General features: G+C 39.8%; 1 protein-coding gene across 3 annotated transcripts in view; it reads left to right on the forward strand.

The window, feature by feature from the left end:
* LOC139477684 (porphobilinogen deaminase-like) overlaps nt 1–26289 on the forward strand; it is a 91272-nt gene that overhangs the window by 14541 nt on the left and 50442 nt on the right. The window lies entirely within an intron of this gene.

A 26289-nucleotide genomic window follows, 5' to 3' on the forward strand; every position in this document is an offset into this window, starting at 1 on the left:
CATTTTTATGTTTAATATCATCACCAAGAGACTGAAAATGTTACGATGAAAAGAACATTTCTATATTGTTTGGCTTCTAATCCTACATAATAATCTATTGTGATGTTTACAGGCCCTTTTGATCGTCTTGATCAGTTTTAGTCAATCTGTTAAAGAAATGGACAGATTTTTCAGTCAAAATGACTGAAATATTTACACATTTGATAAACTGCCTGAGAGAATCACATTTTACAAATTGACTGTAATATATACACACTTACAAAGAAAAAGACGTCTATCGCGCATCGAAGAATTTCCCAACCAAGACGTAGAGGAACAGGAATGAATCTGTCCAATGCTACAGCAAATGAAGGAAAACAAAATGAAATATCATAATTACAACCTACAAAATTTATGTGTATAACTTTAGGCAGCTTCCTTGGTCGAGGAATGTATCCGTGAATATCCTCACAAAGGAACAATATCCAACACGCCTGCAGCTGTACAAATTTAAAGAAACTTATTCGATGTCACGTGTCTCTGTAACAATCAAATATCTAAAAACATATATATCGTTTCGGGATATTATAACCCGTGTTCGTGGGTCCTACTATTTAACGCCCGAGGACGCCCGGGAGTGTCCGGAAAAGCCCAGGAGGTTTCATCAGACGTCCGGGAGTTTACAAATACAGTGCAGTAAATAAAACATGTCTTTCTCTGTTTGGTAAGATCGTGAGAATATCAACTGGCGTACGTGTTTGCCATGTGCAGCGCCCAGAAACTTCCGGTTACTGATACTTCCATTTTCTGGCCGCTGCACATCTGCTCCTGAAATTCAGAGAAACCAGGCTATCGGACGTTTGAAGCTGGAGAGTCTGTCCAAGATGTTGCCCGTCATTTCAACGTTAACATAACCACAATTTAACATCTCCTGCATCGCATCGATACAATGCTACACAGACCACAGATGACCTTCCTCGGATCGGTCGTCCTAGGGTCACCACACCTCGACAAGATCGGCAGATTACCCGTCAACACCAGCGACATTCGTTCCTAACTGCAAGTGAAAGTGCTCGACAGACCGTAAGAACACATAATCGACACATTAGCCGGAACACTGTGATCCGACGTCTCCGTTCCAACAACCTCAGATGTCGCCGACCAGCACGTCGTCCTGTTCACGTACAACGGCATCGAGAAGCATGACTTCAGTGGGCACAGGGTCATCACAACTGGCGTCATCGTGAGTGGAGGCCTGTAATCTTCTCTGATGAAAGTCGCTTTTGTGTCTCCCATGCAGACGGAAGAGTCAGAATTTGGCGGCGTCGAGGTGATCGTTTCGCTGACAGAAACGTTGTGGAAAGGGATCCATGGGGTGGACCTAGCGTCATGATATGGGCAGGGATTGGACTTAATGCGAGACTTGGACTCATGTGCTTTCTGAATGTTGGTCAAGGTCGGGGACACGGCGTCACTGCACAGCGGTAAATCGACCAAGTGATCAGACCCCACGTTGTTCCATTTTTTGTCACAACATCAACAACACATTTTCCAGCAGGACAACTCTCGTCCCCATGTTGCAAGAGCTACCATGGCCTTTTCCCCATCGAATACTTGTGGGATGACGTTCAAAGGCGTCTGCACAATGTGCACCCATTCCCTACAACTGCCGATGAACTACACACAGCTGCTCTGGATGTGTGCAGGAGGATCCCTAGGGCCTTCGTCTGATCCACTCAATGTACAGGAGATGTGTGGCAGTGATCAATGCTAATGGTGGTCACACCAGGTATTGACTGTCATTTTGGGTATTGACCCGAAACTGTGTAAGCCCTTAACATTTGAAAAAACAAACAATTATGTCATCTTTTAATCCATTAAACTGTCTTCAGTCAAATTTTTGTCAATCTTGCCCTATTAGTATTTCTTGTCTTTACTGTTGAAAATGTATAACATGTATACAGCATACTCGACTTATCTATACGGATTTATAACAGGATCTGTCCACCCTGACGTCCTCCAGAAGGAGGTTTTGAATAAGCAAAAGATCCGAAACCCTGAGGACACTGTCATTGATTCTCCTTCTAGCCAACAAGAAAAACAATCACAGAAGACTATGCACATCACTCATGTTTGCCAAAGTTTTAGAAATGCATGATTGTTTAATGAAACATTCTCAGTCCGTTGATCGCAAAATTAAGCATCTGTGTGAGAAATTTGACTTAAACATCAAAGCCATTAGCCGATCATTGGAGGAGAAAAATAAAGAGCTGATAACTGCTACTGGAGAAATAGAAAGACTCCATACCACTGAACTAAAACTACGCAGTGACATAAGGGTCTTAGTATATCGGATGAAAGATAAAGACTCACAGATCAGCCTCCTCAAAGATCAACTTAAAACGAGCATTGACACAATCTCTCGCAAGACAAGTGATATTGATGGAAAACTGAATTCATTGAACAACAGAGATAGACTATTGTACTTTGAAACGCTAACAAGTCCTCCAATGCGTAAATCCCCCCAAACTAATGAAAACGGTAGTATGCAGCCTGGAGCATCCATAGATACACAGGCAACATATTCCAAAGAGATGGAGTATAATTCCCATACTCCCGCCAGTGGTGATGGATTATGTTACGATGAAATCGCTGACGTAATCCTGAGTACAGGGATAGGCAAAGTAAACTTCGCGAGACAATACAAGAGTACGGGCAACGTTCCAGCAACGATATATCTCACTCACAAAGAAACATTAACTTTGACGGTGAATGGGAGAAGGCTTTCAAGGGGGCTTCACCTCGATTTAAAAGGCTGATATGCCCTTTGACGTAGTTCGCGATGCTATTGTAGCATACGCCAAGAAACAAGATGTCCATGTGAGCATGGTCAGACTCTTGAAACATTGGACAGGTGCGTACCCAACATATACACTGCGGATCAACATTGACACTGGATCAGCGCATAAAGTTCTTGAAAATGAACACTTTTGGCCAAAGAATGTAAAATGCCGCGAATGGGTGTCCTACCCGCGGTGGGCTGGTGGAAATAAGTAACCATAAACATGCTTAGGTTCCTAATACTGTTCATACTGAACATCGGCACTTGGAATACCAGAGGTGCACTGTACAGTCGCCAGTACCTTGAAAACATAGCTAACAAATGTGATGTGTTAACTGTTTCTGAACACTGGTTGACCAACAGAACTGAGACATTTTTCGACTCGCTGAGTTCGTCATATGACGCCGTGGTAAAAATCAAAGAAGACCAGAGAGGATACAGAGGCGAAAGTGGAGTTGCTATTTAAGTTAAAAAGGACTCTTTCAGTGATATGCAGACTTACGTCCCTGAGTATAACGGAGTAGTTGCTGTAAGGCTATCAAGACCCAACTATGTTGACCTATCTGTGGTCTGTACACTCCTTCCATCTACCAATAAGAATGTGTGTGCCTATCAAGAACGATTAAAGGAAACATTCGACATTGTTAATGAACTCTCACAAACCAGTCGTACTATCCTGTGCGGCGACTTCAACACTGACATAACCAATAATCAAAACTCGCATCGATCGCGCCTACTCAGAGAGTATCTGTCTGTGCGGAATATGGTATCTTCCTATAACAGCGGAAAAGTAGCAGGACAACTAATGACATGGAGGAACAAGAGTTACACACAATCTTCCGCAATTGACTATGTATTTGTACTTCAACATCTACAACTATCTGTCAACAAGACACGTATATATGATTCAACTCCTTTCGATGTGTCTGATATTTCACTGTTGTAGTGTCCATACATGATAACAAGCTAAACAACACTTCATGTAAAGCGGACATGCCGTCTACTCCATACAAATGGACAAAAGCTAGTCACCTAGACCTAAGTATGTATGAAGCCGAGGTTCACAGATTGCTTGGTGATGTAATGCTTGACACTGGGAATATAGGAGCTGATGTAATAGAGAGTTATATTGACTCAATTGTCAGCGCACTAAAGATGTCTGCTGCTAAGTTCATACCACGTGGACACTATAGAGCTCACCTGAAACCGTACTGGAAGAGTTCAAATCTTGACCTCTATCACTACAAGATGCGCCAGGCGAAAAGATTGTGGTCAGCAGAAGACAGGCCTCGGGGTGCCGGTAACCCACTCGTATACCCTATACAAACAGGCTAAATGTAACTTCCGACGTTGCAAAAGACAGGCTGAGAGACAATAAGGAATAAAGAAAAATATGTTAAAATAAACTCAGCATGTGCAGTAGATATTGCTGAATTCTACAGGATTGTAAAGAAACAAAGACAATCTAAGACTGTAATTACACACCCCAGGTACAAAGAACGCTGTTGCAATACACCATCAGAGGTGTGCAACTTGTGGGCAGACCACTAAGCAGATTTATTATCACCTCTTGACCGGCCGGAGTTTGACAGCGACTTTCTTGTTGAGACAGACTCTAGAATGAACAACATCTCAAAGATACCACTGGACGATGATCCTTTACTGAAGACAGACATAGAAATCCACGAACTAAAACGACTGAAACAAAGCTTAAAAATGAGAAAATCACCAGGACCGGACCAAATCACAAATGAACATATCTATTTCGCTGGAGATTTGCTTCTGATGATACGAACATGCTACAGTCCTGCACTGTTGAGATCTGGAACAATTATTCCAATATATAAAGGAAACAATAAGGACAGATCGGATCCTGCAAATTACAGAGGTATAACTGACGTCCGTGGTGGGAAAACTGTTCGAAAAGATCCTACTAGAGAGAATTGAGAGATATGTCAAATATATGGAGCCCGACTTCCCACATAGATTACAATGTGGCTTCAGGCGAGAACATGGTGCAAACATAGCTACTTATATACTCAAAGAAGTCATATCTTTCTACACGGAAATGTCTTCCAATGTATACACCGTGTTTCTTGATAATGAGAAAGCGTTTGATCGCATTTATCACAACGGACTACTCCTAAAACTATTCATCCTTGGTTTGCAAGGGAAAGCCTGGCATATCATACGTCAGTCGTATCACGAATCTACTGCATGTGTCAGACATGCCGGCGAGACAAGTCGAACGTTCCCAATCGGACAGGGTGTAGGACAAGGACGTGTCTTATCAGCTTGGATGTTCCTTGTGTATATTAACGAGCTTATAATCCGCCTTGACCATTTGAAACAAGGTTTTATGCTCGGACGTGATCACTTCCCAGTTGTCCTACTGGCAGATGACACAACCCTCATAAGCTCAACAAGTAGTGGCCTATGCATGTCCTTACAGACTGTACATCAATATGCTTGCCAATGGAGACTGACATATAATGCAAGCAAAAGCTGTGTTCTGGTGTTTAAAGGTGGAAACAAAATCAACCAGCCATGTTCTTTTAGACTATGTAACCATATACTGGAAATGAAATCGAACACAATATATGCAGGTTCCTTTATCAGTACTCATTTAGAATCCGACAGGACCAGGAGAGCTTGCGCCAAGCCGAGGAAGAATTTGAATTCCCTGAGAGATATTGGACTAAGAGCAGGTGGTCTGAACCCAGTCTGCTGTATGAACATATGGCGTAGAATAATAATTCCATGTGCCTTCTACGCGTGTGAACTGTGGTCAAATATGTCCAAGACAGATCACAAAGAAATTGTAAAACTCCAGCGCTACTTTGCACGTAATGTACAAAATTTTCATGTAAGATCTCCGACCGTTGCAACTATTCAGACGCTGGGATTGTGGACAATGACATCTGTGATTGACAAAATGAAGCTGATGTTCCTTGGGAGGATGTGTAGAAGCAGCCACAGATATGCCACGAAAAAGGTGTTCTATTTCAAGTGTGCTCAATATATAGCAGGGAGTGACAAAGGCAAAGAAGTATGAATTATGGACCATGATAGTTCACTTTATGAAAACTAACCAGTTTCCATCCAAGGATGTGTGGAACAAAACCGTACAGACGAAAATAACAGAACATGAAACTGCTCACTGGCACACTAGTCTGCGAGATCACCCTGAATTAAACAGATTTATTAAAATTCACAGTAAGCTTGTACCTCATAGACTGTGGAATATGTGTATTCTGTACAATATACCAACTAGACCAATGTATGCACTTGTGAAGCTAGGAACACTATCAATAACACCTGGACAGTGTTTAATGTGTGATGAGGAGTGCGATGACATAATAAAGCACCAACTGCTATGTTTGATGCAAGGGACACCCCCTATGAACATCTATTTGACACTTTAAACCTCGAACAATACATGTGTATTGAGGACTGTGCAGATAAAGAAGTAAAACTTGTGACATTGCTAGGTGGTATAACCCCTATTGTAGAGGATATGAGCCTTGATAGCTGGGCTGAATTCATATCTTCTGTATCACGAGATATAAGCCCCAGGAACCTGCGATCAATGCTCTATCTATAGATAGTATATATCATACCAGGACCACGACATGTAAATATTCAGTATTACCAATTTCTCTGCAAAATGTTCTTGTAAATATGCTGTGTTAAGATGATTCCAAATGTATATCACTCTCCGAAATTAAAGGAGGAAATAAAGATCATTCATTCATTCATTATAACATGTATACAGCATACTCGACTTGTGTTTCTTTTGCGTGTGAGTATACATATAGATGATACTTGTTCATGCAGCTATATACAGGAGGCGTTGAAGTTCATATACGTGGTACCCGGTTAGGCAGCTATATACAGGAGGCGTTGAAGTTCATTTACGTGGTACCCGGTTAGGCAGCTATATACAGGAGGTGTTGAAGTACATATAAATGGTACTTGTTCATGCAGCTATATACAGGAGGTGTTGAAGTACATATACGTTGTACTTGTTCATACAGCTATATACAGGAGGTGTTGAAGTACATATGAATGGTACTTGTTCATGCAGCTATATACAGGAGGTGTTGAAGTACATATCGATGGTACTTGTTCATACAGCTATATACGGGAGGTGTTTGAGTACATATAGATTGAACTTGTTCATACAGCTATAAACAGGAGCTGCTGAAGTAGTAATAGATGGTACTCGTCCATGCAGCTATACACAGGATGTGCCGAAGTACTAATAGGTGGTATTCGTCCATGCAGCTACACACAGGAGCTGTTGAAATACTTACAGATGTTACTTGTCAATGCAGCTATAAACAGGATGTGCTGAAGTACAAATAGATGTTACTTGTCCATGCCTCTATATACAGGAGGTGTTGAAGTACATATACGTTGCACTTGTTCATACAGCTATATACAGGAGGTGTTGAAGTACATATAAATGGTAGTGTTCATACAGCTATATACAGGCGGTATTGAAGTACATATAAATGGTACTTGTCCATGCAGCTATATACAGGAGGTGTTGAAGTACATATACGTTGCACTTGTTCATACAGCTATATACAGGAGGTGTTGAAGTACATATAAATGGTAGTGTTCATACAGCTATATACAGGCGGTGTTGAAGTACATATAAATGGTACTTGTTCATGCAGCTATATACAGGAGGTGTTGAAGTACATATCGATGGTACTTGTTCATACAGCTATATACAGGAGGTATTGAAGTACATATAGGTGATACTTGTTCATACAGCTATATACAGGAGGTGTTGAAGTACATATCGATGGTACTTGTTCATACAGCTATATACAGGAGGTGCCGAAGTACTAATAGATGGTATTCGTCCATGCAGCTACACACAGGAGGTGCTGAAGTACATATAGATGGTACTTGTTCATGCAGCTATATACAGGAGGTATTGAAGTACATATCGATGGTACTTGTTCATACAGCTATATACAGGAGGTGTTGAAGTACATATCGATGGTACTCGTCCATGCAACTATACACAGGAGGTGCCGAAGTACTAATAGATGGTATTCGTCCATGCAGCTACACACAGGAGGTGCTGAAGTACATATAGATGGTACTTGTTCATACAGCTATATACAGGAGGTGCTGAAGTACAAATAGATGGTACTTGTTCATGCAGCTATATACAGGAGGTGCTGAAGTACATATAGATGGTACTTGTTCATGCAGCTACAAACAGGCGGTGTTGAAGTACAAATAGATGGTACTTGTTCATGAAGCTATATACAGGAGGTGTTGAAGTACATATACGTGGTACTTGTTCATACAGCTATATACAGGAGGTGTTGAAGTACACATACGTGGTACTTGTTGATACAGCTATATACAGGAGGTGTTGAAGTACACATATGTGGTACTTGTTGATACAGCTATACACAGGAGGTGTTGAAGTACATATAAATGGTAGTGTTCATACAGCTATATGCAGGAGGTATTGAAGTACATATATATGGTACTTGTTCATGCAGCTATATACAGGAGGTATTGAAGTACATATACGTGGTACTTGTTGATACAGCTATATACAGGAGGTGTTGAAGTACATATAAATTGTACTTGTTCATACAGCTATACACAGGAGGTGTTGATGTACATATATATGGTACTTGTTCATGCAGCTATATACAGGAGGTGTTGAAGTACATATAGATGGTAGTGTTCATACAGCTATATGCAGGCGGTGTTGAAGTACATACAAATGGTACTTGTTCATACAGCTATATACAGGAGGTATTGAAGTACATATACGTGGTACTTGTTCATACAGCTATATACAAGAGGTGTTGAAGTACATATAAATTGTACTTGTTCATACAGCTATATACAGGAGGTATTGAAGTACATATACGTGATACTTGTTCATACAGCTATATACAAGAGGTGTTGAAGTACATATAAATTGTACTTGTTCATACAGCTATATACAAGAGGTGTTGAAGTACATATAGATGTTAGTGTTCATACAGCTATATACAGGAGGTGTTGAAGTACATATAAATGGTACTTGTTGATACAGCTATATACAGGAGGTGTTGAAGTACATATAGATGTTAGTGTTCATGCAGCTATATACAGGAAGTGCCGAAGTACTAATAGATGGTACTCGTCCATGCAGCTATAAACAGGAGCTGCTGAAGTACTAATAGATGGTACTCGTCCATGCAGCTATAAACAAGGGCTGCTGAAGTACTAATAGATGGTACTCGTCCATGCAGCTATAAACAAGAGCTGCTGAAGTACTATTAGATGTTACTCGTCTATGCAGCTACATGTATACACAGGAGCTGCTGAAGTACTAATAGATGGTACTCGTCCATGCAGCTATACACAGGAGGTACCGAAGTACTGATAGATGGTACTCGTCCATGCAGCTACACACAAAAGCTGTTGAAGTACTAACAGATGCCACTTGTCAATGCAGCTATAAACAGGAGGTGCTGAAGTACAAATAGATTTTACTCGTCTATGCAGCTATACACAGGAGCCACTGCAGTACTATTAGATGGTATTCGTCCATGCAGCTCTACACAGGACGTGTTGAAGTACTAATAGGTGGTACACGTCCATGCAGCTACACACAGGAGCTGTTGAAGTACTAATAGATGGCATTCGTCCATGCAGCTATATACTGGAGGTGCTGAAGTACTGATAGATATTACTCGTCCACTCAGATATACACAGGAGGTGCTGAAGTACTAATAGATGTTCCTCGTCCATGCAGCTATACACAGGAGCTGTTGAAGTTCTAAGAGATGTTACTCGTCCATGCAGGTTTACATAAGACGTGTTGGAGTTCTAATAGATGGTATTTGTCCATGCAGCTATATACAGGAGGTGCTGAAGTACAAGCATGTGGTACTCGTTCATTTACATATAAACAGAAGGTGAAGACGAACACAAGACAAAGAAGGTTTTCCTTCATGCAGCTATGAACGGCAGATGATGACGTACGCAGAGGTGGCACTCGTTCATGGGGCATTGCAATGCAGTGCAGTTGCTAATCGAGACTGATTACTCTCTGGCGTGCGCGTTTGTTCTTGTTCTGTGTCATCGTGTGTTGCTTGTTGTGTCTAGTTATCAGTTTGACTGACTGTACAAGTCTAAACGTGGACTGCACACATAATTATAGCACATAATCTTCTTATATTGGATATAATAAATACTTACTCCATGAATAAAGTGGACGGTTAATGACAACCCGCTCCGATGCAGCAGGAGCTATGACGGGTAATTACAACCCGCTCCAATGTAAGCGGGGCGGTCGGGTAGCCTAGTGGTTAAAGCGTTCGCTCGTCACGCTGAAGACCCGGGTTCGATTCCCGACATGGGTACAATGTGTGAAGCCCATTTCTGGTGTCCCCCGCCGTGATATTGCTGGAATGTTGCTAAAAGCGGCGTAAAACCATACTCGCTCGCCCCGCTCCTCTGTAAGTAGAAACCATGAGAGGTAATCACAACCCGCTTCAGTGTAAGCAGGAACCATGACGGGTAATCAGAACCCGTTCGAATGTAAGCAGTACCCATGACGGGTAATCACAACCCACTCCAATGTAAGCAGTAAACATAACGGGTAATAACCACCCGCTCCAATGTAAGCAGTATCCATGACGGGTAATCACAACCCACTCCAATGTAAGTAGTAAACATAACGGGTAATAACCACCCGCTCCAATGTAAGCAGTATCCATGACGGGTAATCACAACCCACTCCAATGTAAGCAGTAAACATAACGGGTAATAACAACCCACTCCAATGTAAGCAGTAAACATAACGGGTAATAACCACCCGCTCCAATGTAAGCAGTAAACATAACGGGTAATAACAACCCACTCCAATGTAAGCAGTAAACATAACGGGTAATAACCACCCGCTCCAATGTAAGCAGTATCCATGACGGGTAATCACAACCCACTCCAATGTAAGCAGTACCCATGACGGGTAATCACAAACCGCTCCATTGTAAGCAGTACCCATGACGGGTAATAACAGCAATCGGTTATCACGGTTCTGACCTCTCGGGAAGAGGAAATTGATATATAATCTATGCATAACAACAGTGGCAAATATGATATTTGTACAAATGAGAAATACATGTATTTGACAAAATGTTTTCATCGGGACCAAAGCATTTAATTATTATTGCGAAAAATGACTGTTGTTCTGACCTGTCTAATATTTAACAGGTTTGAAAATGTATTGTATAATGAATATTTGAGGGATGTAAAATAATTTTTTAACATTAAGAATCTATAGCGCATACGAACATGTTATTAGTTTCCTACTTCATATAACTCTCACAATAGGCAACTACATTATGTGTCAACCTCGATCGGGGCGGCGAGCTGTTCAGAATTGGAGTAAGCAACTCCAAACGTTAAGTGTTAGCCTATGAAGAGATCTGTACATGGGATAACTATGGTAGATAGAACTGATCCTTAATACTGTCAACTGACGGACATTCTTGGCTCCTCTGCTACAAATAATTCTGCAAAAATCCATGGATGTTTATGAGCGCACGTATGGTCATGATATAATTGGAGATGTTGCGTGCGTAAATGTGTTTTGCGCATTTGCCAGTTTCTGGCCGAGCCCTGTAGGATGCAGCACGAGTATATATGACAACACTTCCCTATACACGCATCCAGTGGGGGCACGTTTCAACAGAACATACAGTGAACACTTTCAGTTATTCCAGTTTATACAAATATTCACTGGCACTGTTGCTACAACATATGGTTTCTTGTTCATAAGGCTCTGTTTGGTAGTTTACCTTCCTGCACTGATCAATGTATTTATGACTGACATTTGCGTAAACTGTGTAGGAATTCCTCCAGCGAGTGAACATCTTGAAATGATTTGCACTTAACAATTTATATGGATACACCCATCGACCAACATACCAGGTTTGCTACTTCCGTTTGTACTTCGAATTAAAAGCACAACATGATATCCATCAGAAATATTATGCTCACGAAACTCAAAACCCACGCATCGTGTGGATTCTGACATCAACTTTTACACAACGACGTGCGGTATCGTAGAGCGCTGCAACCAACCACAGCCCAACCCACCAACCCTACCTCCAACTCACTCCTCAATCTCGTGTAAGCGATGTAAGATGTACACGGAATGAGATGAGTTTCTCTTCAGTGATACATGCCCTGGAATCTACCTATTGTTCCTGTCGACCCCTTGTACTGCGATCACCAACATTTATGGTTACAGTCTGTGGCGGCTACCGCCATACATCACTTGCTCTGCGGGGAAACAGTTCGATTCATTGACATTCCAGGTTAATCAAATGTGTTTATAGGGGGATTGGTTCGTCCGTGTCTCAGCTATGTGATAACTATTAATAGCTTGATAGTACGAAGTCTGGTATTACGACATTGGCTATCAGCAGTGTGCTCCGTAGGAAATGAAAATGAACGCTCATGATCATGTCAAGTTGAGAGATACAACAAACTGATCTGTCCCTTGAAGCATTACACATGGAGTAGTGCTATGTGTGTCAGCGTGGAAACGTGGAGATACCCAGGATGGACCACGCCTCCACACTGATACATTGATGCAGTGTAATCTATGGAATATTGAGGTGCCACAAACACAACTAGATCCCAACATCCAGGCGCAGAAATAGCTGTGAGTCTGCCAACTACACAGACATATACGCTGAAAGCACCAAGGACGGTTTTTATCTGCCTGATGCTGGGCAGCATAGTATAAGTGTTTATGTGGTGACTGTAGTGTGCGTGATCTCCACTCTACCAAGGCACTTGTTACCACATACATTGCTTTTGTGTTTTGTCATCGCTGTGAGAGATATGAGGGAATTAATTAAAATGAGCTGACAGCCGTCATATGCTACATCGTGATGGGTTCTGCCTCAGGTGTGCACCCTGTCTGTATCAATCCCTAAGTGACATCCCAACTGCCATACGTAATGTCAAGGTGACATCCCGACTGCCATACGTAGCATCAAAGTGACATCCCATCTGCCATACTTAGAATCAGACAAAGTGACACCCCACCTGCCATACGTATTATCAGACACAGTGACATCCCAACTGCCATACGTAGTATCAGACAAAGTGACATCTCAACTACCATACGTAGTGTTAGACAAAATTACATCCCAACTGCCATACGTAGTATCAGACAATGTGACATCCCACCTGCCATACGTATTATCAGACAAAGTGACATCCCAAATGCCATACGTAGTATCAGATAAAGTGACATCCAAACTGCCATACGTAGTATCAGACAAAGTGACACCCTAACTGCCATACGTAGAGTTAGACAAAATTACATCCCAACTGCCATACGTAGTGCCAGACAAAATGATATCCCAACTGCCATACGTTGTGTCGGACAAAATGACATCCGACTGCCATACGTTGTATCGGACAAAGTGACATCCCAACTGCCATACGTAGTATCAGAAAAAGTGATATCCCTCCTGCCATACGTAGTGTCACAGTGACATCTGACCTGCCATACGTGGTTTTAGACAAAGTGACATCTCAACTGCCATACGTAGTATCAAACACTGTGACATTGCAAATGCCATACGTAGTATCAGACAAAGTGACAACGCAACTGCCATACGTAGTATCAGACTAAGTGGCATCTCACCTGCCATACGTAGTATCAGACAAAGTGACATTCCACCTGCCATACGTAGTGTCAAGTGTCATTCCACCTGCCATACGTAGTATCAGACAAAGTGACATCTCAACTGCCATACGTAGTGTCAGACAAAGTGACAACACACCTGCCGTACGTAGTATCAGACAAAGTGACATCCCAACTGCCATACGTAGTTTCAAAGTGACATCCCACCTGTCATACGTAGTGTCAGACTAAGTGGCATCTCACCTGCCATACGCAGTATCAGACAAAGTGACATCCCATCAGCTATATCAGACAAAGAATCATGTCAAGTGTCACACAAAATCTTACTTTCGGACAAAATGACATGTCTTGGAATATAGAGTTGCTCATATATCAACTATGAGGGCTCCTACATCGGAACAGTACACGACTCTACTTGCATGCAAGTCGAATCGAAAGGTTCATCCATGGATAGATGCCAACTCGTGTTTTGTGCTTTCAGCCAGTGTGTGCGCAATGGCATACTTTTGTGTTTTCAGTTGCATGTTTTATCATCTGATACTTTCTGATATGAAAAGAGCTGTTTTATCGCCGCTTTGAAGCAAGTGTGCCTCAACACAGGCCATTTCCGTATTTAGGGTAGTTCTTTGCGTTCGCTGGCCACCTAAACAGTCGGAGTTTGAAGTCACCGCAGACCTGGGTAGAGTATGTAAAGCCAGTTGTTCGCACCTGTTATCAGAGATTCCCAGCAAGTATTTTAAGACACTTTGTGGTGGGCGTTGTCAGGGCATACGGAAAGGCATCGCGCATGTATGTATCACGGACGGGGATGATGCAACTGGCAAATTGACGTGTAGCCGTGTAGCCTTCTAGAGTATCACATAGAATACATGCATATAATTCGTACATAATCTGTGTTGTAAACAGACCGGGTTAAGTTCATGCCTTTGTGGCCAAGCAAGTGGCCATTTTGAGAATACCATGTATCATAAGTCTAGATATAACATATCATTTATACCATACCTGCATGTGCCCATCCAAGAAGCATATCGATAGCACATTGAAAATAATTGCTTCCTTACTCATATATAACGTGTATATACGATACATAACACATTTTACATTGGGTACACACTGAGAAAAAAAATCTTGTGAATTCTACTTACTTACTTAGACACAGCGGCCAGAAGGTTAGTAAACAACGAATTTAGTATCCTGCCTGGTAGATTGCACGAAGATGCTGAAGATCTGTAAATGTCAAGTATTATATAAGTATTGTTCATAACTTAAACCACAATTTAAAAAAACTGTTAAGAATGTAAACACACGAGACATGTTTAGGAATGTGTTTCAATCCTTAACAGTATGCACATTTGGTGTGTTCTACCTTAACACGTTTAGCCTAAAAAACACCTAAACGCAACACCCCCATCATCCAAACATGCTTAGAATTTGAACACCTTTAAACGGTTTAGAATTTCAAAATCTTTATGCAAGTTTAGAATTTAAATACCTTGAAACATGTTTAATAAAGTGCGTATCATCAGGCTATAAGTCAAATATGGATGAGATGTATAATATACACCAGTATTGAAATTAGATGTGCAAATCAGATCAACTACATAACATATACACAATGTGGACTCACTACAATATTTACATATAAATGTACAAAATAATTCAAGCTAATGGTAACTAGGAAAACTGACACTTGTGACAACAGTTTTACGCAGCACAGGTGGTAGCGTGACGGACTACAAATCAAGAAGTTGCAGTTTCGAATCCCACCGGGTTCTTAGCTACGCAATTATCCAAAATATTATGTGAACTTTTATTTACTTTCACGTTCCACTTTTCCTTTCGAAATTTCCTCATATATGGAAATGTTCTTCTATCGTTCCAATACATAAGCAAAACGATGCCCATGACTGCTCACGTTAGACCAGTTGTCTTACGAGCTGTTTATCCAAGGTATTGGACAAATGTTTTACAAACATGTTTTCAATTTGTTTCTCGATAATTACTTAATATCATCATTACAATCAGGATTTAAGGCAGGAGATTCTACCGTGTACCAGTAAACCGATTTTCATGATATTATTGCAAAAACATTGGACAATGGCAAGGAGATTTGAGCAGTATTTTGTGATATTAGCAAAGCCTTTGATAGAGTCTTACATTAGGCACAGTTATATTCAAATGGAATACGAGGACCACTCTTAGATTGGCTTGAAAGTTATCTAACCAACAGAAAGCAGAAACTGTAGTTAACGGATATAAATCCAATACTAAATATGTACATGCTGGCGTTTTTCAAGGTTCAGTGCTGGGACCACTTTTCTGGAACAATTGTACCAAGGGTCAAGAATTGTATTAGAAGAACTACAATTAGATGCCTTTAGAACCATATGTGGATATGTTAGTGGAGTATAATATATAATGAAACGGGCTATATTTCACTAAGTGATCGCCGGTCAAACCACAAAATAGGTGTATTTCACAAAATGTTCTATAATAAAACGCCCGAATACCTGTCTAGTTTAATTCCTTTAAACGAGATCATCCAACACACTGCAAGTACCCTCATGTCGCACGGAAACATATAGAAAATCATTTTTGCCACCATTAGTATTTAGATTGGAATATGTTTGCTGATACTTTAAGATGTACCGAATCTCTAATTCAATTTAAAAAGAATTACCAAAAATATATTATTAGCAATGTACATCCTTTATTTCAATGTTATGGTACTAGAAAAAACCCAAATCATCCACAGTAGAATGAGACTCAATTGCAGTGACCTGAATGGACATAGGTTTGATCGTTTTGTTGTTGTTTGTTTTAAACATATTTTATTGACATATATGGTCAACGGGATTGGGCAAAAGTTATCCAACTTAGGTGGCCCTTTCCCTACTCTATATGTACAGACATTGATTATACACATATATACACATATACATACACACACATACATATACATACGTATACAGAAATACAAACATATACACATAATCATATATACACACAATCATACATACTCATACATACATACACATACTCAAATACAAATGCACATATTACATTTATAGTAACAAAGAGAAATATATTTTCACAAGAACATAAACATAATGTTTGCAAGAATAACATAGACATGCATAAGAATTGCCTATAGACACAGTTTACTTGTACTATACACATTAATCCAAAATACATGCAAGACTACATATATAATTACACAATCATACATACACTTATGTACATTTACACATATGCTTACATACACACACTACATGTATATACATACACATATACCCTTGAATACGCATGCATACATATATATACATACACATACACATATTTACACACATGCACCATGGATATATATACCCGTAAACATTATGTTTACAGAAGGAGGTAGAGATACACATGTATTCATATACATGCATGCAGTTTATTCACTGATGGCGTAATTAATAATAAATGGTCGAAGAGCGATATTCTGTATTAATGATAAAGGGTTACTCGAATCTATTAGTCGACAGTATATATTTTTGAACGCTGTTGAAGATGAGGTTATTTTGACTGTCAGATAGGGATACATCACCGTAGAGAATATTTTGTATTGTACATGTAGTTCCGGCTTTTATAATGTTAGCGAACATGATATTTCTGGGAATAGTGTAATTGGGACATTCAAGAAAATAGTGTATGTTGTTTTCACATGGGTTTCCACAACAGCAGGACAAAGTATCAGATAAATTTACTTTAAAGAGGTCTGCATTTAGGGAACTGCAAGAATGCCTTAGGCGTGTATGTAAAATATTAGCTCTACGGTTGCCGATTGAGAAGTATGGAGGTGGAGCTGTAATGGTTGTTTTAATCATATGTTTAAAATTTGATAATGATGTTGCACTTCTGTATTCAGGGGGTAACTCATTCCATAATTTGATTGAAGAAGGTATAAATGATTGTTGGTATGTAACTGTTCGTGCTTGCGGCAAATTCAGATTATTCTGATTTCGTAACTCATATCTACTAAAAGTTGATACTTTGGGTGGTAACATGTCATGTAAATACGATGGGCATAGGTTATTAACAATACTGTAGATTGTACAAAGTTTTTCATTTGACCTTCTATAAGATAGTGATTCAAATCCTTTCTCAAAATATAAACTCGATCTTGAGGAGAATTTAGGGAGACCTGTTACTATGCGAGCGGCTTCGAGTTGAATCATTTCAAGTTTTTCGGAATTTTCATGACTGCAGTTGTCCCACACCTCTGAAGCATATTCTAATATAGGCCTTATGAAAACAAGATAGACTTTGGACAGGGTTTGTCTATCAAGTAAGTATTTAACGGTTCTTAACGAACAAATCATTTTGGAAGCTGAGCGGCAAATGTTTTCAACGTGAGTTGTCCACTTCATATCATGGGAGAGAGTAACGCCCAGATGTTTGTGCGAGATAGATGCGCTAAGTGCGGTATTGTTATAAATAATATCTGCAGTGCGGTTTTTACAATGAGTGAACAGAATAAATGTTGTTTTGTCCGGGTTAAACTTAACTAGCCATCTATTGGCCCAGGTATTGAGAAGCTCTAGATCACTGTTTAATCTGTGTTCTATCATTTGTAAGTGAAGAGATGATGTACCAATGGAAGTATCGTCTGCAAAAGGGCGAGTAGAATTCACTAGATCGTTGATGTAGACCAGAAACAAAAAGGGGCCTAATACCGAGCCCTGGGGGACACCGGCTCTGGTGAATTTCAAAGATGAAAAGCTGCCATTTACAAAAACCTTTTGTCTCCTCTGACTAATATAGTCTTCTAACCATAGTAATAGCTTGCCCGCTACACCGTATTTTTGTAATTTATGAAGTAATCCTTTATGCCAAACTCTGTCAAATGCTTTCGATATATAACAGAATACCATACAATAGTATTCGTGCATGTCAACAGATGAGACAATATCATTATAAATTTCTATCAATTGTGAGGTAGTAGAATGTCCTGGTACAAAGCCGGATTGATATTTGTACAGTAGACTATTCATATTGAAATAGTTGTATAAGCGTTTAAAAACTAATCTCTCCTGTAGTTTTCCAAGAATAGATAATAAGCTAATTGGTCTGTAGTTTGAGGGTAATGCTTTGTCACCTTTCTTGTATAATGGCATGACGTGAGCAAGTTTCCTGTTTTCTGGAAAGATTGCTTCTTTTAAAGATCGATTGAAAATGATACATAATGGGATGGCAATACTGTCAGCCAATGGTTTTAAGAGTCTAGGGTTTATATTATCTGGTCCGCTTGATTTATTGCATGGTAGTGACTTTATGAGATCGCTTATTTCTAATTCAGTAACTGTGATATCCGAGAGAGAGGTTTCACAACGTTGACTGAAATCCGGAAGCGGTTGATTTCCGTCATCAACATCACAAATAGAAACAAAATAATTATTGAGTACATCAGCCTTTTTGACATCGGTAAATGCTGTGGGTTTATTAAGGTCGGTACACAGAGGGGGGGATACATGCTGGTGAATTAGCATTTTTGATGATGAATCTCAATAATTTCCAGTAGTTGGTACTGTTTGAGTTCAGATGTGTTTCCAACAAGCCGTTAATGTTGCTATAGTATTTTTCTTTGGCTATCTTTTTCATATTATTAAATTTGTTTCTTTGCTTTTTGTAATTGACAAGATCGCTTAGTTTACCAGTTCGTAATGCCTTTTTTCGATAGCGGTCTCTGGAGCGACGCTCCCTTCTGAGGTCATTATCGAACCATGGTTTGTCCGTTGGGCGAATAGTTACACACTTAGAGGGTATATAGTCGTGCATGTAATTTTTTAGATGGGAGTGGAATTTGTCACACATTTCATTAACGTCCAGGCATTCTTTAAAAAACTCGTTCCAATTTTTATTCTTAATTTGTATATTCATTTTTGCAAAGTTAGCTTGTTTGTAGAGCCATACGTTTCTTCTATATGACTTTTTAATATTAAGATATACATTAATAGACACGAAAACTCCCCTGTGATCCGATACATAGTAACTAAAATCTAGTACTCCGGATAAGGAAGAATTACAATCATTACCTACTAAAATAGGGTCGATAAGTTTAGCCGAATGTGTTGTAATTCGTGTTGCTTCATTTATAATACTGCGTAAGTTCTTGCGTGTTATTATGTCACGTAAATGGTGGATATTCGTATTGAAAAGATCTTCATTTAGGTCACCAACAAGGACGATCTCACGGGAACATCAAGTGCATATCATGTGCTCAAGAACAGTCCAATATGCGGTAGGGGTGTTGGGTGCGCGATAGGTGACACAAAGTTGAAAACTGTGCTGTGGTGAATAAACTTGAAACCACATAGATTCAGAATTAATTACTTCCAAGTCTGTTCTATGCTTGACACTAAGTGAATTAGAAAAATATACAATTATACCACCTCCGAAACAATCCCTGTCCCTCCTGTGAGGTTGATGGAAGAGATCAAGGAGCAGGTCGGCTGACTGGATGTTGGCGTCCAGGTGAGATTCAGTGAAGCATAACACATCGAAATCGCAGATATCATCATAGATTTTAGTCAATTTATGCCGGATACTTCTAATATTCAAGTGGAATATGCCTATATCATTGGTTGTGTTATATTCTTTTGGGCCGCGATTTGGATGAATATCACCAGCAATGAACAATAGAAGGAGGGAGATTAATTTCATATTTACGCACAGGCCATATGTCATGACAAAACAAAGGTGCAGTATGTACATCGTGGACAGCATTTTGAAATGGATATATACTTTACTGGTAAAAGCGTGACGCCTGAGGTAAGTTGGCATACATTTATTATAAAATAATCCGATCGTCGCCCTGTACGTCATGATGTCAATCATTGCCTAATTTAGAGAGAATAATGAACCAGGGGAGGGCGACGATGAACGTATTCTCAAAGTGTTTGATAATTAGTTGAATATGACTAAGCGTATGTTAAGCGCGCTGAAGAGGCATAATGAATATATAAGTTCTTCTTGATTGTGCAGTACAAAATGTTCAAAAGTGTTGAACTGTAGTCTCTTTGTGGACAAAGGACAAACACATGAAGTATGTACAAGTAATATAGAAAAGATCCAGGAAAAAGCTGGGTCCTGTGCAAAATGAATAGAGGGAATATGATACAAAAGCGTACAGTGTGAATCATAATGATGGCGACAAGTAGGGTGTGTTGCCACAAATTGATTTTGTTGGCTTGGTTGGGACTGTGCAAGTACAGCAATAGCTGTGACCAAGATGCATCTGATTAATGACATCTGCAGAAAGAAGTAGGTAGCTCTGAAATGATATGATGGTCACTTTCAGAATATAGATGACATTGGCATGATACCTAAACAGGTACAGGCCTTGAGGTCACAATACATAAAACGTAACGAATTGCGTCGTGTGTATTGTTCTAGTTCCTCGATGTGAGCTTGAGCCTTAGTCAGATTATCCTCAACCCTGTGAACTTTGTTTTGAAGTTGCTGGATGAGGTCTGATTGTGCTTTAATAACTGAATTTTGATTTTCGACACAATCTACTAAGGTACGTGTTGCCGATTTAACAGCCTGCTCGACGACTTGTTCAAGGTGTTTGCCTAACTCCATAGTCAATTTTGGCACTAAGACGGGTAACAACTTTGCCATAAAAAGTTCGTGGGCAACTGCCTGAGTTAGAGCATCTGAGGCTTCATCCTCAGTGAGAGACTCACCCCCACTGGATTGAATAGGTCTTCTTTGTCGTTGTGCTGGAGGTTGATCATCAGCTGGACTGTCTTTACCACGCTTTTCTCCAGTCGAGGGTAATGGCGGAGTGATTGGGGTGTTTGCCGCCATGTTGCTTCTCGTGTTGATTGTAGAAGATCAGGGCAAAGAAAGAGAGAAAATAGTTACTTAAAGTGACTTTGAGTAATTAATGTTGAAGGCGATATTTGGAGTGTTGGTACCTTGTATTTGTTGTAGCTGGGTTGCGATAAACTCTCTTTAGTCAAGGTGTAGGCAGACTTGTGATGATCAGTCAGTGGTCTCCGACGCCGTGTTGTTCGTTGTGTTGGGTCATTGAAGAAAATATACCAACTGTTAGTTCATATTGCGATTTTGAGTTAATAACATGTAAAGACGTTTAGAATATTGATACCTTGTTCAGGAAGGTGTGCCATCTTTAAGGAAATAGTTCAAAACTTGATTTTCTTTCCGGAGCTCTCAGTGCAGGTCTTAATTGTCGGCCATCTTGCGCGTCCTTATAGAATATGTTTGTATCGGAAAGGTCATTAAATAGGCATTGCGCCTGTTGAAAATACATTTTGAATAAAATATAATATTGTTTGAACAAAAAATAATAACTGATTAGTAAAGTGTTCTAATATGTTAGTGTCGGGGTGGACAATGAAATTAACTAAGTTGGTAGACTTCACAACATATTTCTGTCAGCACACGTTTTCCCGGAAACTGACAAGTAGTTAAGAACATCATTTGAGTTGATTTCTACACTGTCAAATGCATGTAAACCGACTAATTTGTGTGACACTTACGTCTTTTTTGTTTAACTATTTATTTATATACTAGTAATAAGGTTCGTGTCGACTATACCATGTTATATGACTGTGCTTCCTCGCCAATCAGTCCATTGTTACCCAACAATAGGGCTCACCTCATTGTCATGTGCTTAACCCCATCCACCATCTTCTGTTGAATGAGTAATTGCAATATCCCGGTATGTGTTAATGTTGTGTAAACTGTATCAAATGTCCAGCTTCATGTAATGTCTCTGTACGAAGTTAGCCCTTGAGTCCAGTGACATCCGTAGGAAGTCAATGGGCGACATTTTTATATGATTCGCGGAAAAGAACAGAATATTATTGCGTTTCAGGCCGCGGCATAACGGGATAAGAAGTTTACATGACTGAATGAATTAATAGAACAAAAACAGAGTTAGGATTTTAACAGAGGATTTATAGGTTTTCAAGAAAACTGAACAGAAAGCACTCACCTTTCTTGAAACACTGACAAATTTATTATCAAACAGATAAAAACTAAATTTATAAATACTCAGCGATACAGGATAACCATTTGACTATGTAAATCTAGATTATCATCAGGTGACATGTAGAATAATGGATACTGTCACAATTGCGACTTTCGAGATATACATAAGCTAACAGCTTATATATACTAACAGGAAAAGTAATTTTCCCCTGCATGACCCCTGTTTTACATGGGTTACAGTAATGAGTGCACTAACATTAACTATAGGGCCTGTCACCAATGCTGCTACTTACTTGACCGACTGGGTTGCCCTTTTTATTGTAAACCTGAATCGGTGTGTTTTAGTATATGAGTTACACCCAATCTGTGCAACTGCCCAATGCATGCAATGTGCATTGCAATAAACAAAACAGGATTAATCACATGCTTAGATCACCGCAATCTCATTAAAATCGGATACAAGTTCTCGCTACTACTGAGAACATCCCATTACAGGTCACGTCAGAACGACCTTTGTCCTTTTGACTTCTGTGAATAAGATTTTTAAACTCATACACGTCACTGTCAATTGCACGCATTGGGTGTAACATATATGTTGATTATAAAGTGGCACTGAATGGTCATTTAATGATTTCACAATTTAGTTTTATGCGAATCGATTTTTGGGTTGACTGTTTGGAAATCACCTCATAACACGTCATTGCGCTTATATCGCATATGAACCCATGTCACTTGATCATCCAAGTTACACTACATATTAGTTTGTACGGTATATATATATATATATATATATATATATATATATATATATACCAGTGGATCCTCACACTGCAGGCGTATATATATGTATATCGAGTCACCTGCATTATTCTTGGAAAGACATGATATTGTAGAGTTGCAAAGTGATATTTATCATCATTAATGGTTGTATGTAATGGCCTTGCCCCGTCCACCCACCCACTTTGGAACCACTGGGTAACAAAGGCGATGATAAATCACAAATGCTTTCTCCCCCCCCCCCCCCCCCGAATGAAAGAGATATTTTACGCCCGTTTCCAGAGGTAAAATGAAGAGTATGTTTGAAACATTGTTGATAATGTTTCAATTTTATTCTCTGTTTGGTAAGTTTGATAAAACACTTACCCCAGGGTGTTTATGAGATTTAATTAAGTTTTCAGGTTTTGAACCCATCGACCTTGTTTTATCCTACACATAACAATATCGCCAACACAATCAGGTACCATTTGTCGCCGGATCTGTTTTGACGCGTTGACGGTTCAGCCTGGTTCCACGGGAACTATTTATAATTAGCACCATCTATGCAATGCCCCCTTGATCGATAAATTGTCTAAGGTTTCCGATAGATCGTGATTGCGATTGCCGATGTGTGGGTGCTCCTGGGAGCAAACATGGCTGCAAATCATTTGTCTTAAATTTGATGATGTTAGAATGACATTAAAGAGATACAGTTACCCACACTGTGTCAGAAATGGCGTATACTTGGAAAACTTAATCTAGCACAGTCTGTTAATTTTAATCAAGCTTTTGACCCATGTTTTGGAACCTGACTATACCACAAGAAAAAGAGGAACTATTGCAGTCAAGTCGTGTACTTTCAATCGTGTTGTGTACTGACCACGATGCTTCACTTTCGTAGTAATCGCCCTCCTGTGATTTGACCTTTGGCAATTCCTTTGGTAGCGAACTGTACAGTGTCTTGACATAAATCGCGAGCGACGATACATCACATGGTAACGATACTGTAGTATTACATAATTATAACTTATGTGGCTATACAACTGTGGCCACTGGACAATAGAAATCACCCGAGTGCGATAGATTTTAATAACGCGGCCATCTTACGTCGCCATAGTCTGCTATGTTTTGAAACCTTTATGAATATTTTAAGTCAAATAATATTTGGAGCGAATTAATATATAAGAAAATCTCTAATGTCTTTTAATGTAATTTTTTTTAGCTGTATTTTGTTTTGGTGTGAACTGAAGAACGTGTCAGACACATATACAAAATATACATAAATACACGCATGGGATCAGGATGGCATGTATTTACATGTCTGGAAACATGCTGTCAGAGATCTGCACTGCATGTATAGTATCACAGCATTGCTCATATGTGTGACGGACAACAAGAATGTCGGCTTGCAAGGGATGGTTCAAAATAGCCTTCAAGGTTTTACCATGGTACACTGAGATGGAATTTACCAGTATACTTTTACACGATAATTTGTTTTTAATTTTGAATTCGGGTCAGTTGAGAGAAAACTTAAAAGTAATAGACTGTCTATGTTACCAGTCCGATCGGCACAGGGAAACGTTGCTTTTTGTTGTTGTTTGTTGTTTAACGCTGCACTCAGTAATAATTCAGTTATATGTCTGTAAATAGTCGTATCTGGACCCGACAAGATAGTCATTGACATCATGAACATGATCTACGCATTTGGGATATGATGAAATGCATCAACCGAGTGAGCGAGCCTGACCACCCGATCTCGTTAGTCGCCTTTTACGACAAGCATAGGTTGATGACCAATTCTAATCCGGATCTTCACGGGCGACTATATTGTTGATGAGCTTGTCACCCGTCCTATGCGTACAGAAGCGCTTTGGCTAAGTTTAAATATGGCACCACTCCTATCCAAGTTTGGACGGTATATTTACCAGTCATGGTGTCATGGTGGTCTTGAACGTGTCTGGGATGTTGACATCGCTTTTAGTGGTGCCTGTGATCAGGTTTACTTTCTCTGGCGATGTAAAGAGTCCTTGGGGGCTTCGAAGATGGGGATGGTGGATACAAGCGTCTTCATTCCTTCTGCCCTAGGTCCTACCCTCAGTCTGTTAACCTTCTCCTGGTACAGTAATGCCGCCTCAGCTGCCTTCTTCTTGATTCTATCCAAAGCCTCCTTGACCTTCATGCCAAGTCGGACTGGATCATGGTTGCGTTCTTTGCCAAAATTGGCAAGGGTGTCATCCTTTGCCGACACACGAGCTGGTCATCTTCCCCGGACTCTTCCTATTGCATTTAAATATTGAAACAAGAAGCCCTGAAGCTTTATGGATGACAACCTCTGTTATACTTTATTAGCGGTGTTTTGATTTAGATTCTTTAACCGTCCTCAAGCTGGACAGAGAGCGATGTAAGAATCCACATCGAAACGTGGCTCAATGCAGTAAAACAGTACTTGTCATCTATTAAGTTGCATGTCTATTAAGTTGCATGTCTTCATATTTACTCACCAACTTCTAGAATGCCGATCAAACAGCTATACATGAAACCATGAAGACAAAGGACGCGACCTAATCTGTATACTGGTTTTAGCTTGACATCTAACTCTGCTTTTGCCATTTTGCACGGGTACAATGTTTCCACCACATATATCCGAGAATTGAACGAAACTCACAATGAGTAGTTTACTCGCAAAAGTCAGTGAACGCATTCCACTGAGCATAACATGCGTTATCCACATGTCCTGTATGCATCAATCACTTGTCCAATAAATCAATGTTGATTCAGAATGTAGGCCACCCAAGGAATAGTTCACATAATACACTGTGTTATTACATAACAAATCAAGTATTGGGCACAACTATGTCCCTATAAATAATATCAAACATACATATCAAGACACACACTCCATAACGCGTCCATCATGTACTGGTACGAATACAGAAAAAGGATAATTTATTAAAATAAAACATTACCAACATCCACATTTTGGATGTTTTTAATATAAGGATACAAA

Source organism: Haliotis cracherodii, unplaced genomic scaffold, assembly GCF_022045235.1.
Source record: "Haliotis cracherodii isolate W230 unplaced genomic scaffold, xgHalCrac1.p SCAF_34, whole genome shotgun sequence".
Classification (NCBI taxonomy): Eukaryota; Metazoa; Mollusca; class Gastropoda; order Lepetellida; family Haliotidae; genus Haliotis; species Haliotis cracherodii.